This window comes from Vigna angularis, chromosome 5 (genome assembly GCF_016808095.1).
Source record: "Vigna angularis cultivar LongXiaoDou No.4 chromosome 5, ASM1680809v1, whole genome shotgun sequence".
In the NCBI taxonomy this organism is placed as follows: domain Eukaryota; kingdom Viridiplantae; phylum Streptophyta; class Magnoliopsida; order Fabales; family Fabaceae; genus Vigna; species Vigna angularis.
The window spans coordinates 492,853-510,911 of NC_068974.1; the positions used below are offsets into that span (position 1 = coordinate 492,853).

Genomic DNA, 18,059 nt, shown 5'->3' on the forward strand with positions numbered 1-18,059 from the left:
TTTTGACATTTTTTTGAAGAAAGAGAAAAGGTTTTTGGCACAAGGACGATGCGTGCGATCACACATGTGCCTAAACCTTTAAAACATATTTTTGGGATTTTGAAAAAAGAAAAAAAAGGTTTTTGGCACAAGGACGATGCGTGCGATCACACATGTGCCTATACCTTTAAAACATATTTTTGTAATTTTTAATTTTTAATTTTGTATTTTTCTTTTTATCTTTATTTTTTATATTTTGTAATTTTTTTATGTAAAACGAAATAAACAAGTTCAAATAAAACAAAAGGGTGGGGAAACTATACACAGGGGAATTATAGACAATAAAAACCAACTAAGAAAATAAGAACAAAAACAACCAACAAGAATAGGGGTAAGAGATAAAAACCAGTGTTGCGTGCGGAGTAAAATTGGAGCCCCCTTAGTTTGGGCCAAAATCCCTCTTTCCAACTTTTATATCTGTCAGGGGTGCAAGAACGAAAATGGAGGTGCATCCTGAAATGTGTGAGCCCAATTGTCTCCTTTTGTTTTTTTTTTTTTTTATAAGGGTTTGGATGGGTCTGAGTCCAGGAAATGGATAGGGGTGCGCGGGTGAGAAAACAGGGTGTGGCAAGCAGAAAAAGGTTATTATTATTTTTATTTTATTATTTTTTTATTATTTTTTTTTTAAAAAAAGGAAACCGGCCCAACAACCATGGGTTGTTTTTTTAGAAGCATTTTACTTCCCATGATGAAGTCTGAATCTGGTGCACACCCATACCACAGTCTCTCTGATTCCGCCTTGCTTCCATCGCCTCCTACTTCACGTTTATCTTCCCCACTGAACCGGTCATCAAGAGCCGCGGCCTAGGGCGTCGCCGACGATGCCGTTCGTCGTCACCGGAATTGGCCGCCGCGAGTCGCGGCTTGAAGCATCGCCGCTCACCACCGGAATCGAGCCCCGCGTCACTGCCTCTTCGGACCAGCCGCCACGCCGTGCCTCGATCCGGCTACCCAGGGAGGGGTTTCACCTCCGCCGCACCTGCACACGGGCCGCCGCCTCCGCTGAAGTATCTTCTGTCTTTCCCCCAATATGCTTGGGTTTTCTCCTTTTGGTGGTTTGAATCTGTTTAGGTGTTCTTTGCTGCCAGAGTGGAGAAAGATTTTGATTTTTGCAGTTAATGGTGTAGTCAATGATGGATGATGGGTGAAGATTGAAAAAGAAGAAGAAAGGTGTTGTCGTGAGGTCAAGTGTTGGAGGCGAAGGCCAGTGAGGAAGGAACAAGCTTGGTTGGGGTGGATGATGATTGTTGTTGGAGGTGAGGAGTTGGGAGTGAAAGGGAAGTTTGGTGATGTTTGAAGAGTAAGATGAAGGTGATAGGCTGTTGGAGGTGATCACGGTGAAATGGAAGTGTATTTGGGATGGTTACGGGTGAGGGGCTGAGGAATTTTCAGGTTGATAGCCAGAGGTGTTCCCAATAGCCGTCCGTGTTGGAGATGAAGGTGATGATGTTGGCTGTGTGTGAATAAACGAAGAGGGAAGGGATAAAGATCTTAGGTGTTGGAGGTGATCAAGGGTCTTGGCCGTGAGGTATAAACGAAGAGGGAAGGGATATGTTCATCACGGGTGTTCCAGATGAAGGTCCCCCAGTGGCTGTGGGTGTGTTGTTGATTGGAAATGAAGGCTCCTCCAGAGTTTGGAGTTCGGCCACGGTATCATCATCTCAGGTGTCTTCCCCCCCATTGATGGAGGCCAGTACACTCCTTAAATTGGCAGAAGACTCAAAATTGTCGGCAAGCCTAATTGGATAAAACTGTCGGCAGCTCTCATTGGAGGATTGTGGGAATAATTTGGTAGAGATAATGGGAGGGTTGGTGAAGTGGGAAACATTGGTGGAAGTTTGTTAAGGTGGTGGTGAGTGGAGCACTGGAGGTTGGTGATGGTGAGTATCATTACTGGGCCCTCGAGCGATGGGTGATCGGGACGAGCGGTAGGGGGAAATTATGGACGAGCGAGAGAAGAGTGGAATGAGCTGGACGAACGGTAGAAAGGGCAGGATGGACGAGCGTTAAAAAGTGGGAATGATGGACGAGCGGTAGACGATGGAAGAGTCAGGACGAGCGGCAGAAAGGCGGGAGTGATTAGGACGAGCGGTAGAAGAGCCGAAGTGATTAGGACGAGCGGCATAGAATGATCAACTTCTCCTTACAGCCGTGACAGTCTGAGCTTGGGTGTGGCAGCTGCTGCTTGCTTCATAAGGAAGGAACATAAAGGAATGAGCAAGAAGAGAGGTTGGAAGGAGGAAAAGCCGAGATGAAGGAAGAGAGTTTGAAAGTTGCTGGGAGAGAAGAAGTGAAGAAATTTGGAGTTGGAAGGAGATCCAGACGCTTGTATTTCTAGGATCAAGATTGCTAGGAGGTCTTCAAGAGGTAAGGGGAGCTAGATATTTTGCGTTTTGATTGTTGAATTATACTATGTTTGGTGCAAATCTGAGAATTTTGGGAGTGAAAATGGGTTTCTGCGTTTTCTGGAAAAACCTGTGATTCTGCATAATCTGCAGAATCGCGTTCGTCCAATTTGGTCTCAAATTGAACGTTCGTCCAACTTGACGAATTGAACGTTCGTCCCGCCAAATTATCTGAGCTTTCGTCTAGTTTTTGAGGACGCTCGTCCAGCTTGACCTTGTGAACGTTCGGTATTTTCTGAACGTTCGATTTTTATATGTATTTTGATGAGCGTTCGTCCGAAACGGCGACGTTCGTCCACGTTGTTGAGTGAGAGTTCGTGCATAAGAGTGTAGTGTTCGTTCATGCGTTAGAATTATTTATACGTTCGTCCTCGGTTCAGCGCGTTCGTCCAAAGTGTTCGGATTAGTGTTCGTCCAAGTGTTCGGCTTAGCGTTCGTCTCGTCTTAGCGTTCGTCCCGTAGCGTTCGTCCTTCCTTTGAGCGCTCGTCCAAACGAGTGTTGTTTTCGATTCTGAGCGTTCGGCCTTTTTGTAAAATGACGTTCGTCCGTTTAGAGCCACATTGGACGTTCGTCCAAATGCCTAAGAACGTTCGTCCAGACGTTGAACGTTCGTTTTTATGGAATGAAAATAAGATGACTGAGAGTGGTGTCTGGTAATCGTTTACAACACCCCTGTAAACGATTACCCGAGAGTGTTAGCCAATTTGTACAGAAAGTCCAACACAGGTACTCAGTTAGATGAACAGGGGTCACCATTGGAAAAACCATGAGTGTAGGCACTTCTGAACCTTCCCGGAGACGTTGTACGTTCGTTCTGGACGGTCAGTGAGCGTTCGACAGTGAGCTATCGTTCTTCCCCGTGAGCGTTCGTCCTTCCCAGTGATCGTTCGTCCAGTTTGAGCGTTCGTCCAGAGAGCGTTCGTCCTTGATTTCATCTGTGAGCGCTCGTCCATTCGTCCAAACCGAGCGTTCGTCCAAAATGATCAGCATGGAGCGTTCGTCCAAAGTGTAGCGTTCGTCCTTTCGGATTAGTGTAGCGTTCGTCCTTAAGTAACCAGTATGGGCGTCCGTCCTTAAATGAATGGTTGAGCGTTCGTCCGAATGGTTGAGCGGTCGTCCGAATTGTTGAGCGTTCGTCCTGGTGAGTGTAACGTTCGGTCAGGAGGTTTAATCTTTGCGCGTTCGTCCAACTGTGCGCTCGTCCGCGTTCGGCAGCGTTCGTCCAGACTGCTCAGCAGTGAGCGTTTGTCCAGTGACTTTCGTTCTAGAATGGGTTAAGTGAATAGTGGTCTTCCAAATAGTATTTTACAAATATGTTGGTTTACCATGTTTGGATGACTTTTGCATGTTGTATGAGTGGGTGGAATTATGGTTTAATGAATATGCTCTAATTGTTCTTTTGTACGAATCTAAGTATGATAACATTGAATTTAACTGTTCTATCTGTACAACATGTTTTTACATCTAGCTCACCCTTGCCTTGTTTTTGTTATGTACTGTCTGGGTATGTTTCTTTGGCGATGATCATCCACTTGGATGGGAGCAGATGTTGTCGCGGAGTTTCCCTTGGAGCAAGAGCTGGAGGTTACCGATGTCACAGGATAGTCTTCTTAGAATTTATTGATTGAACACTTGTATTGTTCAATCCTTTCAAATGTTCAAGTTTGAATTTTCAGTTTCTTTTATTTGGATGACTGTAATTTATTACATTTAATTACACGTCATATTCCGACTGTTCTCTATATTTGGATGTTAACGTCTTTATTATATAATATTGGTTATTATATAATCGGGACGTTACATTAATGGTATCAGAGCAGTTCTTCCTTAGAAACCTGTAGGTTGTGGGTGCGATTCGTTTGTGATTATGTACTTTGGTCTCGGGTTGGAAGTTGTGTTGGTTTGAGTCAGGCTAATGGTCTTTCTTTCTGTATGAACAGAAGATGGTACCTACTTCTTCTTCTCCTTCGTCCCAGGGAGTTGATCCGTCTGACTCTAATCAGATGCTGAATGCGGTGTTCCAAGCGTTGCAAGAACAGAATGCTGCATTGGTAGAGTAAAATACCATAACCCTGCATAATCTAGAAGCCGCAAGGGTATTTGCCGAGAACGCGAGAGTAACATCTGAGAACACTTAAAGACAATTCATTAAAGTGATTGACTAGTGGCAGGACCGTTCAGGGTGTTTTCTCTTCAGTTATTCTGGTCCAAGAGTGGAATTTGGAAAGCTTTCTGCAACATCATTCAGCCCGGTTTGATGGGAAGTGCAGTTCGAATGAAGCTGATCAATGGTTAAGGGACATTGAGAGAATTTGTAGTGCTAAGAAATGTCCAGATGAGAACGAGGTATCATATGCTGAGTACTTCCGTACAGTGTAAGGTATGACATGGAGATTGAATTCCTTCAGTTAATACCGGGAAATATGTCGTGACTGAGTATGCAGACAGGCTTGAGCACTTGCTCCGATTGTACACCATGACTACGGTTAAAAAAAAAAAAAAAAATTTTGTTATCATTATGAGTTTAATTCTCCCTGTCTTAACCTTGATGTGCCATGTTTTGGTCTTTTGCTCGTGTTTAAGCCTAAACACTGTTTAAACCGTTTTTGTCATCAAGTTAATGCTTTAATCCTGTCGTGTTCAACCTTAAACATTCATTCATTTCATTAACATGTATCATTTTTGGGTTATCAACCTCTATGTGTCTAAACCAGATTTCGGCTCCCGTTCTTATGTCTTTTGTTTTCAATGTCATTGTGAGCCAATCTAATTTTTCAGTTTCACCCAGTTCAGGTTGTGTTAAACGTATGTGTTCTGTGTTTTCAAAGTTCATTAATACTTTGTTATTTTGCCTTAATGTGAAATTCTATTGATTAATTTAGAGTCTGCAAACACAAAGGTTGTTTTATGTTTGGGGCAAATTAGTGTTTTGTTTACCTCATCGAGTATTGATGTATCGTTAAAATCTTGATAAATTTTTAGACATAATTTTCATGCGTTTCAAACTCATTGATAACTTATTATGTTTTTCGTTTGGGCCAGATAAAAATAAAATAGTTGAGAATAACTCTGAGTCAAATTTCAAAATTTCGTAATAAATTAATTTATCTGAATTTATGAACAAGTACATATATATGTATATTTTAAATAAATACAATAAAAAATTACAAACAGGTGGTTGAGTTTCTGTGAGGTTTTTCTCTTCTGATACTCTTGAGTTTGGTAAGACGTTAACCTGGAAATAAATCGTTAGAAAAATATATAATTGGCAGGGCTGATAATAAAGATAATAATCAGCAAACTAGCATGGCAGATAAATATTACAATGCTTAATTAAAATAAAGATGTTCTAGAGTCGATCATAAGTGATCGTTAAATATTACAGTCCATAAAATACGCAAATAAGGCAAATAAACAAAAGCAAATAAAGGATGTTCGGGATTCGATCACTCGTGATCATTAAGTTACAGATAAAAATAAAAATTTAACGGAAAAATTCTCGAACGGGTTGTGGTGGCCTAAGGGAGAGCTCCGTCGAGGGAGCTCTGGTTCGGAATGCGAGAGGCATGGGTTGAGGGATTTGTCGTTCGTCCCTGTCATCGTCGATGATGATAGGAACGGGGAACAAATCCAGCAGCCTTGGCGCCTTCATAATTACCCAGCCGTATTCTTCAAACAAAAAAAAAAAAAATTTGTGTCAATAATAGAAGGGGAAAAATAAAATAAAATAAATAAAAATAAAAATAGTGGTAATTAGGGTTCTTACCATACATGTACAGCGGCAGCTGAGAAAATACGGTGCCAGTGGGGTCTAATTCCGCTTGCCAGCGCCTGATCCGGTTACTATGATTGTTGAACCAGCAGTGTACATTATATTCACTGACTTCTCCGAAGGAATTGAGTCGAGATGCAATCTCGGCGACTTGGGCTCTGCTGGGATGTGTGACCCCGTGGTTGAAGATATTGGCCATCATTTTGACCTGATCATCAGTAGGTTTCCACCGCTGACTGCTGAACCTCTCCATCTCCATCTCACTCATCCTTCCTTTCAAAGTGTTTCTAAAGCATAAAAATAAGGAAATAAAAAGAATAAAACAAAAATCGTCAGTGTTTTCTTTATTTGTTTTGGTTACTTTTAAGTTTACTTCGTCCAGGCGGTCTTTGTTGTTTCGGTGTCTAGTCTCTGGTCTGTTTCACGGTCCTCGCAAATGTTCCTAAACGGATCTACGTCCAAGTTTGTTTATGTCCATTTCGTACATACAAATAAATTTCCTCTTTTTAAGTTTTCTGTTTTTATGGGGTATGTGGCGTTGTTCTACCCGATTGTCTCTGCCATACCCTCAATCGAGGGGAGATTAACGTCTGGTTTCCAGCCGATATACCCCTTATCTTTGTTAAGGCAGTGTGTTCTTAGATTTTAGTTATTAAATGGAAAATAGAAGAAGAGGAAAGTAAACGCAGGAGCAGAAGTGAAAATAACAAGCGGAAAGTAAAGAAGAAAGCAGAATGTAAGTGCGAGTAATAAAAGCTCAGAAAAGAAAAAGAAAAAGGAAAGTACATGAAAGGAAGCAGAAAGAAGAAAGGAAAGAAAAGAAGTAAGAAGTAAAGGAGAAGGAGAAGCTGGGTAAAGGAAAGAAAGAAATAAGAGAAAAGAAATACTTACTCGAGGCGGGGCAAAGCCTTGGAACTTGCAGATTTGAAGCTTGCCGGAAGGCTCTCCGATCTACCACGCTCAGTCGTTCAGATCTCGCAAAGTTTTCACACTCAAAGCTCTCAGTGCTCAGATCTCTCTCTCAGATGCTCTCAGATCTCAACGTTTCGAAATGTCGCCCAACGCGGCTAGCACCTCGTTTTATAGCCAAGGAACCTCACTGTGTCCACAGTTCCGGTCATGCATACCGGAGTCTTCAATAGTATCGGTTAAAAAAAAAAAAAAAAAAAAAGATTTTTGTAGCTTGCGATTTTTGCCACATTGTGAGAGTATGAGACATTCAATTAGAGAAGATCTCTTGCTATGTGAGTAAGTGAAAAATGACCTGATTTTGGTGTGAGATGTGATATGTATGTTGGCATAGAATTGTCACCTTGGCTGAGCGGTGGGAACTGCCCTGATAAGCTCACTAGATGAGTGGTGGGAGTTGCCCTGATAAACTTTTGAGTGGTGGGAGTTGCCCTGATAAGCTCTTTGAGCAGTGGGAACTACCCTGATAAGCTCACTAGAGTAGTGGTGGGAGTTGCTCTGATAAGCTCTTTGAGCAGTGGGAACTGCCCTGATAAGCTCACTAGATGAGTAGTGGGAGTTGCCCTGATAAACTTTTGAGTGGTGGGAGTTGCCCTGATAAGCTCTTTGAGCAGTGGGAACTGCCCTGATAAGCTCACTAGAGTAGTGGTGGGAGTTGCTCTGATAAGCTCTTTGAGCGGTGGGAACTGCCCGGATAAGTTTGTTATATGAGTAGTGGGATGGGAACTCTACCCAAGAGTTAGAGGACAAGATGAGAGAGACGTATCTCAACTTGTTTTGGTAAGCTTAATTTTCGAGGACGAAAATTGTTGTTGTTGGGGAGAATGTAAGGACCGTATATTAGAAAAGAAAATTTGGTGGAGGTGGGCCCCATGTGGGCAGCTGAGCATGTGAAGTGGTGGGAGCATCCTTTGATGTTTGGCATGGTAGGGAAGAGCTTCACGGGACAAGTTGAAGAGCTTCACGGGACAAGTTGAAGAGCTTCACGGGACAACTGTTGAAGAGGTGGGGGAGAAATTTTATATGGGCAGCAGGCTTAAGAGTCTCACCACCTGGAAGCATGCTGGACGCTGTTGTGCATGGAACGCTTCTCCTCTTTGCTGGCTGCACCTTGCGTGAACCGTGAGCAAGGTGATGATCAACTTCTCCTTACAGCCGTGACAGTCTGAGCTTGGGTGTGGCAGCTGCTGCTTGCTTCATAAGGAAGGAACATAAAGGAATGAGCAAGAAGAGAGGTTGGAAGGAGGAAAAGCCGAGATGAAGGAAGAGAGTTTGAAAGTTGCTGGGAGAGAAGAAGTGAAGAAATTTGGAGTTGGAAGGAGATCCAGACGCTTGTATTTCTAGGATCAAGATTGCTAGGAGGTCTTCAAGAGGTAAGGGGAGCTAGATATTTTGCGTTTTGATTGTTGAATTATACTATGTTTGGTGCAAATCTGAGAATTTTGGGAGTGAAAATGGGTTTCTGCGTTTTCTGGAAAAACCTGTGATTCTGCATAATCTGCAGAATCGCGTTCGTCCAATTTGGTCTCAAATTGAACGTTCGTCCAACTTGACGAATTGAACGTTCGTCCCGCCAAATTATCTGAGCTTTCGTCTAGTTTTTGAGGACGCTCGTCCAGCTTGACCTTGTGAACGTTCGGTATTTTCTGAACGTTCGATTTTTATATGTATTTTGATGAGCGTTCGTCCGAAACGGCGACGTTCGTCCACGTTGTTGAGTGAGAGTTCGTGCATAAGAGTGTAGTGTTCGTTCATGCGTTAGAATTATTTATACGTTCGTCCTCGGTTCAGCGCGTTCGTCCAAAGTGTTCGGATTAGTGTTCGTCCAAGTGTTCGGCTTAGCGTTCGTCTCGTCTTAGCGTTCGTCCCGTAGCGTTCGTCCTTCCTTTGAGCGCTCGTCCAAACGAGTGTTGTTTTCGATTCTGAGCGTTCGGCCTTTTTGTAAAATGACGTTCGTCCGTTTAGAGCCACATTGGACGTTCGTCCAAATGCCTAAGAACGTTCGTCCAGACGTTGAACGTTCGTTTTTATGGAATGAAAATAAGATGACTGAGAGTGGTGTCTGGTAATCGTTTACAACACCCCTGTAAACGATTACCCGAGAGTGTTAGCCAATTTGTACAGAAAGTCCAACACAGGTACTCAGTTAGATGAACAGGGGTCACCATTGGAAAAACCATGAGTGTAGGCACTTCTGAACCTTCCCGGAGACGTTGTACGTTCGTTCTGGACGGTCAGTGAGCGTTCGACAGTGAGCTATCGTTCTTCCCCGTGAGCGTTCGTCCTTCCCAGTGATCGTTCGTCCAGTTTGAGCGTTCGTCCAGAGAGCGTTCGTCCTTGATTTCATCTGTGAGCGCTCGTCCATTCGTCCAAACCGAGCGTTCGTCCAAAATGATCAGCATGGAGCGTTCGTCCAAAGTGTAGCGTTCGTCCTTTCGGATTAGTGTAGCGTTCGTCCTTAAGTAACCAGTATGGGCGTCCGTCCTTAAATGAATGGTTGAGCGTTCGTCCGAATGGTTGAGCGGTCGTCCGAATTGTTGAGCGTTCGTCCTGGTGAGTGTAACGTTCGGTCAGGAGGTTTAATCTTTGCGCGTTCGTCCAACTGTGCGCTCGTCCGCGTTCGGCAGCGTTCGTCCAGACTGCTCAGCAGTGAGCGTTTGTCCAGTGACTTTCGTTCTAGAATGGGTTAAGTGAATAGTGGTCTTCCAAATAGTATTTTACAAATATGTTGGTTTACCATGTTTGGATGACTTTTGCATGTTGTATGAGTGGGTGGAATTATGGTTTAATGAATATGCTCTAATTGTTCTTTTGTACGAATCTAAGTATGATAACATTGAATTTAACTGTTCTATCTGTACAACATGTTTTTACATCTAGCTCACCCTTGCCTTGTTTTTGTTATGTACTGTCTGGGTATGTTTCTTTGGCGATGATCATCCACTTGGATGGGAGCAGATGTTGTCGCGGAGTTTCCCTTGGAGCAAGAGCTGGAGGTTACCGATGTCGCAGGATAGTCTTCTTAGAATTTATTGATTGAACACTTGTATTGTTCAATCCTTTCAAATGTTCAAGTTTGAATTTTCAGTTTCTTTTATTTGGATGACTGTAATTTATTACATTTAATTACACGTCATATTCCGACTGTTCTCTATATTTGGATGTTAACGTCTTTATTATATAATATTGGTTATTATATAATCGGGACGTTACATTTTAATAGAACAAGAAGGACAAGTTGGATAACTTGGACAATCAAGAAACTGAATTATAAAAAATCAATTGAGTATTGCACAACTGAATATGAAAAGAAAGCAAATATACCAATTAAAAGCTTTTCTAACAGTAAAATAAAACAAAAGTCTGAATGAAGTTTGTCAGGCTTCTGTTACTTTAAGAAACGCGAAAACGTTGAAGGTATAGAATTACAGAGTCAGGATCAGCACGAAACAATTGAATGGATTGCTCCACAAATTTGTCCTGTAACACCCCGAATTTGGCGTTACAATTTATGTTCCATAAAATACATATAATTTTTTTTTTCTAAATTTAATTTCAACATCAACAAAATATTAAGTTCTTTATTACAACACAAGTCTTCTGAAAATAAAATCCCACACAGTTCATAAACTTCTGAAATTTAAAATTTCCCACAGTTCGGAAATTCAAACACAGATTTATTTTATAAATTCCCCATGTCTCCTTTTTCCCCCACAGATCTCTCATCTTCTAAGCAAGTCCAGAACCATCTGCTAATTCATCTGAAATAGTTTCTGCTCCCGTATAATATCACACATTATACGATCATTGCATTCACATGCACAAACACAAACAGTAGGGTGAGCTAACCGATTCAAGAAATATACATCATCCACAATCTTACTAACATCACAAGTGTGGCAATCAGTCAAATACATGCATCTCAAACATACTCAAAAACCAACTATTACACTGATACTTCATAATATTTCTCCAGTCAAAATCATCAGTTGATGACAAACTCATAGCTAAGGGTCCAATCACAAGAAGCATGGCCAAACAAATTCAAGAAGGATTAAAATCATTTCCAAAAGAAGGAGCTAAACTCTTATTTACTTGGGCTATCATGAAGTATTTCTAGACCTTGTATTAAGGGTCAAGTAGTATAGGGTATATTTTTAGGCCTTGTATAATGGGCCAAGTATTGTATGGTTTGTAATATTAGCTTAAAAGAGTGTGTCCCACCATGGGACATGATGGCCACATGGCAAGCTCTTAGTGAAGACACTTCTTAAAAAGGAAGTGGCCATGTGTCACTTTCCAAGTGGAGAAACTCTTCCTAAAGTGGAGTGCCACATGTCACTCTAAGAGTGGAAAGCTTTTGCAAAAGTGGATTGTCACATGGCACTTTAAGAGTGGAGGAACTTTGCAAAAGTGGATTACCACATGAGTGGAGAAGACTTTACAAAAGTGGATTGCCACATGGCACTCTAAGAGTGGAGAAACTTTGTAAAAGAGGATTGCCACATGTCTCTTTAAGAGTGGATAGTTTTTAGGGTTTCTTGTCTACTTAGGAGACACCTTTCTCTATAAATAGAAGGGTCTCCTTCCTTGTAAAATCACTTGATGAATTTGAATGTTATTATGCCAAAATGTGTGCAAACATATCTTGTCTCAAGTCAAGGCTAGAGCATCCCATGAGGTCCCTCTAACCACCCTTCTCTAGAGTTGGCCCAACCTCTCCGGAGATCCATCAAACACCTCCATCCTACCACAAATACTCACCAAAAACCTCACCAAAATTGTGAGCCCACCACCATATCCATCGCTTCCGCACAAATTCCACCTCCATAGCTTCATCTTCGTGCTTTGGCCCAACCTAGCTCGAGGAGGACGCTATCATTTGGTATCAGAGCTTTGGGTCTACAAGAGCTAAGTATCTTGGTCCTTTACCTATCTTTGTGTATTTCTTGTTGTTATCGTGTTGTTCTTTATTGTCTTCCATTGTTTACATCCATATATGTTATTTTTATGGTTCTAGTTTGTTCTTTTGCGGAACCATTCGGTTTTTACCACTAAGTTTCCATATACATGTGTTGTGGCGTGCTTTTATATTTTTTTTGAGTCTTTCTTCATATATTTGGTTCTGTTTTAATGTCATTTTTGGGTTATTTTTTATTTTTAATTCCATCCATGTTGTCTAGAGTCATGTGTAGTCATTTTTATGTCATTTTCTCTTAGTTCGGGCTTTGCAAAAATCATAAAAAGATAAAGAAAAAGAAAGGGAAAAAAAAACACAGAAAAACCACATTGAATTCGCACATCTAATTAAATGGCCAGACTCTCATAATCCCCAGTGGAGTCGCCATCTGTCGCAACCGGAATCGCGACGGGACGACGATCCAATGAAAAGAATAAAATATTTGAAAAATAAAGAGATTTTGGAGTCGCCACCATAGTTTATTCTGGAAAACTACGGAAAAACCATAAAATGATAAGGCAGTGGTCAAATTGAACCAGATTCTTGGTTCGGGAGTCGGTTACGTGTAGGGAAGGTATTAGCACCCTACAACGCCTGCCCTAAGGCAGTACCTTTAACTAAATGTGCGAATGTGGATGTGGTTTTCAAAGTGTTTAACTTTCCCTTAAAATAAAACTCGAAAGAAACAAACAATATTTTTTAGCTTTTTGGGCCCGACAAGGATTGACCTTGCTCCTACGTATTCTCATGTGAGAAATCAGGGTTACGTAGTTCTTTTAGGAAACTGCTTCAGAAAATTGTTTGGAAAATTGTTTGAGAAATTGTTTTGGATAAATTTTGGATTTTTGGGAGAGTGAGCCTGACAAGGACTGGCCTTGCTCCTACGTATCTCCACTTTTGATGGAGAATCAAGGATCACGTAGTTCTGGGGCGATATTGTTTAAGTTTGAAAAGTAGATGTTTTTGGTTTTTTGAGGATTTTTATATTTTTTGGTATTTTTATTTAGGAAAAAGAAAAGGTTTTTGGCACAAGGACGATGCGTGCGATCACACATGTGCCTAAACCTTTAAAACATATTTTTTTTGTAATTTTATTTAAAAGAGAGAAAAGGTTTTTAGCACAAGGACGATGCGTGCGATCACACATGTGCCTAAACCTTTGGAACATATTTTTGGGATTTTGAAGAAAGAGAAAAGGTTTTTGGCACAAGGACGATGCGTGCGATCACACATGTGCCTAAACCTTTAAAACGTATTTTTGGTATTTTGAAGAAAGAGAAAAGGTTTTCGGCACAAGGACGATGCGTGCGATCACACATGTGCCTAAACCTTTAAAACGTATGTTTGATATTTTGAAGAAAGAGAAAAGGTTTTCGGCACAAGGACGATGCGTGCGATCACACATGCGCCTAAACCTTTAAAATGTATTTTTGGCATTTTTGAAGAAAGAGAAAAGGTTTTCGGCACAAGGACGATGCGTGCGATCACACATGTGCCTAAACCTTTAAAACGTATTTTTGATATTTTGAAGAAAGAGAAAAGGTTTTCGGCACAAGGACGATGCGTGCGATCACACATGCGCCTAAACCTTTAAAACGTATTTTTTGGCATTTTTGAAGAAAGAGAAAAGGTTTTCGGCACAAGGACGATGCGTGCGATCACACATGTGCCTAAACCTTTAAAACATATTTTTTTGTATTTTGAAGAAAGAGAAAAGGTTTTTGGCACAAGGACGATGCGTGCGATCACACATGTGCCTAAACCTTTAAAACATATTTTTGGTATTTTGAAGAAAGAGAAAAGGTTTTCGGCACAAGGACGATGCGTGCGATCACACATGCGCCTAAACCTTTAAAACGTATTTTTGATATTTTGAAGAAAGAGAAAAGGTTTTCGGCACAAGGACGATGCGTGCGATCACACATGCGCCTAAACCTTTAAAACGTATTTTTGATATTTTGAAGAAAGAGAAAAGGTTTTCGGCACAAGGACGATGCGTGCGATCACACATGTGCCTAAACCTTTAAAACGTATTTTTGATATTTTTTGAAGAAAGATTATTATTATTTTTATTTATTTATTTTTGTAATTTTTTGTTCATTATATAAAAAAAAGCGTGCGTAGTGTTTAGCAAATAAACAAGACAAATACAGTACAGAGGGATGGGGGTTACTTTACAAGGGGATTACACGATATAAATTAATGACCAAACAAATAATAATAAAATTAAGAAACTAAAGCGTAAAAAACAAAACAAGAGAAAAGCTCAATTAAATTAGGGGTACAGAGATAAAAACCAGGGGTGCCAAGTGAAACTGAAGCTCCTTTGTTTGGGTCAATTCCTTTTTCTCCAACTTTGAATCTGCCAAGGTGTGAGGACGAAATTTGGGGGTGCCATTGGGTATTTGCTTGTCTGGCCCAAAGGCTCTTTTTGTTCTCTCATCAGAAATCTAGAGACCTGAAGCCTCTCTCCCGAACGAGCCAGCAAAAAGAGGGATATGCCTCGTCCTCCAACACACATGCGCCACTGCCTCCGTCGAAGCCGTGAACCGCCGTTTGCGGCGTCACCAGTAACGACGCGTACCACCGGAGCCATCGTCAGCCACGACGCTAGGTTCTCCTTTTCCTCTTCTCCCGCGCAAAGTTCACCAAGGGCGATAGAGACAGCGTCGCGGTTTGCTCCTGCTGGGTTCATCATTGATGGCATATGGGGCCGTCGGGGGTCTCACCAATTTCAACACAAACCTTCCTTCTTCGTTCCAAATTAAACGCCACAATTCTGGGCACCTGGGTCACGCTGCTACTGTTCTTACTGAGGGCATCACCGGAACTACCATTGTCACGCTTTTCGCCCACATTTTCCACTTTATTTCATTCTCATTGGTTTCTCTTGTGGTTGTAGAGTGGAACAGGACATGAGCGGGTCATGGTTCGATTTTGGTAATGGATGCTCCGCGTGTTTAGGTTTGGATAGATGGAAGATGAAGATGGTCGTGAGGTCAATGTATAAGGTGTGGAGATGATGGTCTGAGGTGAATGCAAATGAGGGAAGATTAATGGAGATGAATGTCTATGGTATCTGTATGAAGATGAGGGTGATGAACGGAGAAGAAAAAAAAACGGCCTTGGCAGGGTGTGTGGTTGGGAGTGATGAAATTTGAGGTTAGGCCGTGATATCTGGTGAATGAAGATTAAGATGATGGGTTGATGAAAAGGGAGGAATATAGCAGTGGGTCCCAACGGAGATGGAGGCCAGAGGTGTATGGTTGCTGATGGGTGCAAGTTTGCTGGCTGGGATAGATGATGATGGGTGGAGATAGGTGGTGGCCGTAAGTGCGGATATAGCTAAGGTGACTGGTGCATATGGATGTTTGGTAACAATAGATGGGTACGAATATTCACACAGCATCTATTTAACTTAACACATGCAAACTTAACACATGCAACGTAGCAGCAGTATAACAAAGATACATTCAAAGGCGACTAACCAAACTCAGTAAAACATGGAGCGGGTGACATTACTTACCTCTTGAAGCACAGTTCACTGTTTGCTAATCCCGTACGTCCGATGTCTTCTTCTTCCTAGTGGTTGGCCTGCCTTTTTCGATAAGGTGCTCCTCCCTCTGAATGTGGAGTGTTGTAGTGGTCTGTTGGTCGTTGGGAGTGACGGCGTAACGTGTTGCTGGCAACACCTCTCCCGAGCACTCCTCTAGCCGTTGGATGCTCCCTGCTGGAATGTTGTAAAGCGTTTTCAATGATGGATGAAGGCTTGCTGGATGAAGATAAGCGTGATGGAGCTGGAGTTGCTATGTGGATGGGGTTCGAGAGGAATATCAGCAGTGACGAAGCTGAAGCTTGTGTCTGGTTTTTCCGTGACAGTGGGTGAATATGGGTGGTGGAGAGTTACAGTGGTGCAACGGTGATGAAGGAGCTAGACGGTAGTATTGAGGATGGCAATGGCGGCTGAGGGGGCTTGGGATGATGACGGCTGTGACTCAAAGATGGGTTCCTGGTGGTCCCGTGGAGGTGCAACTCGGTGGCTGATGAGTAAGTCGTGATTGAAGGATTGGCGTGAATGGATAATGATGTTGGTGGTGGAGTTCGGTTTGAATATGCCCCGGTGACTTTGCTGGAGATTCAGTTTCGTTCCGGTGAGGATGATGGAGGTTGGCTGTGAGGTCAAGATGCTGGATATGGTGATGATGATAAGTATGGTGAGTGATGGTATCGGGAAATGTAGTGGAGGTAGTGATTGAATGTCGAGTATGGGTTGGAAGCAATGGAGTTAGTGATTGTTGTGAGGATAGGGATGAGGTGCTGGAGATGGTGGCTTGCGAGGGAGGGAAACAAAGGTTGGAGTCTCTGTTGTTTGACAGTGGAGGCGCTATAGGGATGTTGGTGACACTCACGGTGGCTGGTGGTGATGTTGGCCGTTCGGAGGTTAGACCGTGAGTTGTTTCTTGGGGCTCTTCGGTATTGACAGAGAATGGAGAGGGATGAGGATGATGGTGACACTCACGGTGGCTGGTGGTAAGGGTGATGGCCGAAAGGTAGGGATGAAAACTGAAAGGGAAGTATATATATAGCAGTGAGTCTGGGTGGAGATGAAAGCCAGAGGTGTTTGATGACAAGGATTAAATGTGGAAACAAAACCCGTGAAGTTAAGATGTTGAAGATGGTGATGTGGGCCGTGAGGATATGAATATGGAAGTGAAGGCGGCCTTTGGGTGGCTGACCCGTGAGATGTTGGTGATGGGTGGTGGTCACGCGATGTTGGAGTTGAAGGTCATGGTGTTCAGTAATGTGGTCAATGCCTCTGCATGATGGTTGCAGGCAATGGAGTTTTTAGGTTGATGGCCATGGGAGTTGAAGATGAGTAGGAGATAAAGGTGAATGATGATGAGAAATGGAGCTAGTGGAATGGGGATGAAAATGATGGTGAGGCCCGTCATGTTGGAGATGAAAGTGATGATATTGGCTCTGTGTCAATATCCCCCATGTCCATTTGGTTACCTCTTCGTAGTATCCTGTCCCAGGCAGATGAATCTGGTTCAAAATGATCCCTCATGAATTATTCAAATGGAAAAGGCCCATCCTGCACATGGACGTCCAACCACCACCTCATGCCGCATGTTCCAGAGGAAGCACATGGGAGAAGGAAGTGGTCTCGCCAGACTTTTCAGAACATGGGCACCCGTGGCAAACAGAAGAGAAGGAGTCCGCCAAGAATATTCTCTGTTTCTCCTTTTTAAAATCGCGAAGCCCAATACCGTCGGCAGCTTTCACATGGCCACGTGGAGTGCTTGATCATGTGCTCCCAGCAATTCTGTGATGTGTTGGTGTGCTTCCCTTCCAGCCAGGCCTTGAATATGGAGCTGCCCACGTCGCTGCCACCATGCTTCCAGATTGCGTCTGCTTCCAGCCATGCATCTAACTTTTTTCTAAATTAAAAAATTCAAAAGTGAAAGCCAGCCAAAACTATTCTTGCAGGAACCCATACTGCCAGTTGTTCTTCAGACGGTTAATGGTGGACAGTGGCAGCAGCTGAAGGTGGAAATCTTTGGTGGAAGGTTCAGACCATTTTAAAAAAGCAGCCACCACTTTTGGACGTTCGTCCAAATTACATGGCCGAACGCTGTAACCAAATGTTCACACTGTAGGTCGAACGCTCAGATCGGATGTTAAAGAAACACAAGACCGAACATTAAACCACACAAGACCGAACGTTCAACTGAGAGGCTGAATGGTTGAACGACGGAACACCTAAGAGTGAGAATTGTCGAACGCCTGAGGACGAGCGGTTGACTCCCGGCATGACCGAACGTCAATGAGAATGGCTGAAGGCTGATCATGGATGAACGAGCGTTCAAAAGTGAGTAGCAACACCAGGACCGAACGTTCATTAAAACTCTA

General features: G+C 42.5%; 1 long non-coding RNA gene across 3 annotated transcripts in view; it reads right to left on the bottom strand.

Moving 5' to 3' along the window:
- The window catches only part of LOC128196785 (uncharacterized), a 55,496-nt gene that overhangs the window by 20,429 nt on the left and 17,008 nt on the right, over positions 1 to 18,059 (bottom strand). For 2 of the 3 annotated variants that reach the window (XR_008249163.1, XR_008249161.1), the window contains exon 4: positions 10,640 to 10,959. The exons of the other annotated variant lie outside the window; for it this stretch is intronic. This is a non-coding gene — a long non-coding RNA (uncharacterized LOC128196785). Of the gene's footprint in view, positions 1 to 10,639; positions 10,960 to 18,059 lie in introns of those variants that run through there. 3 annotated transcript variants of the gene reach the window in all.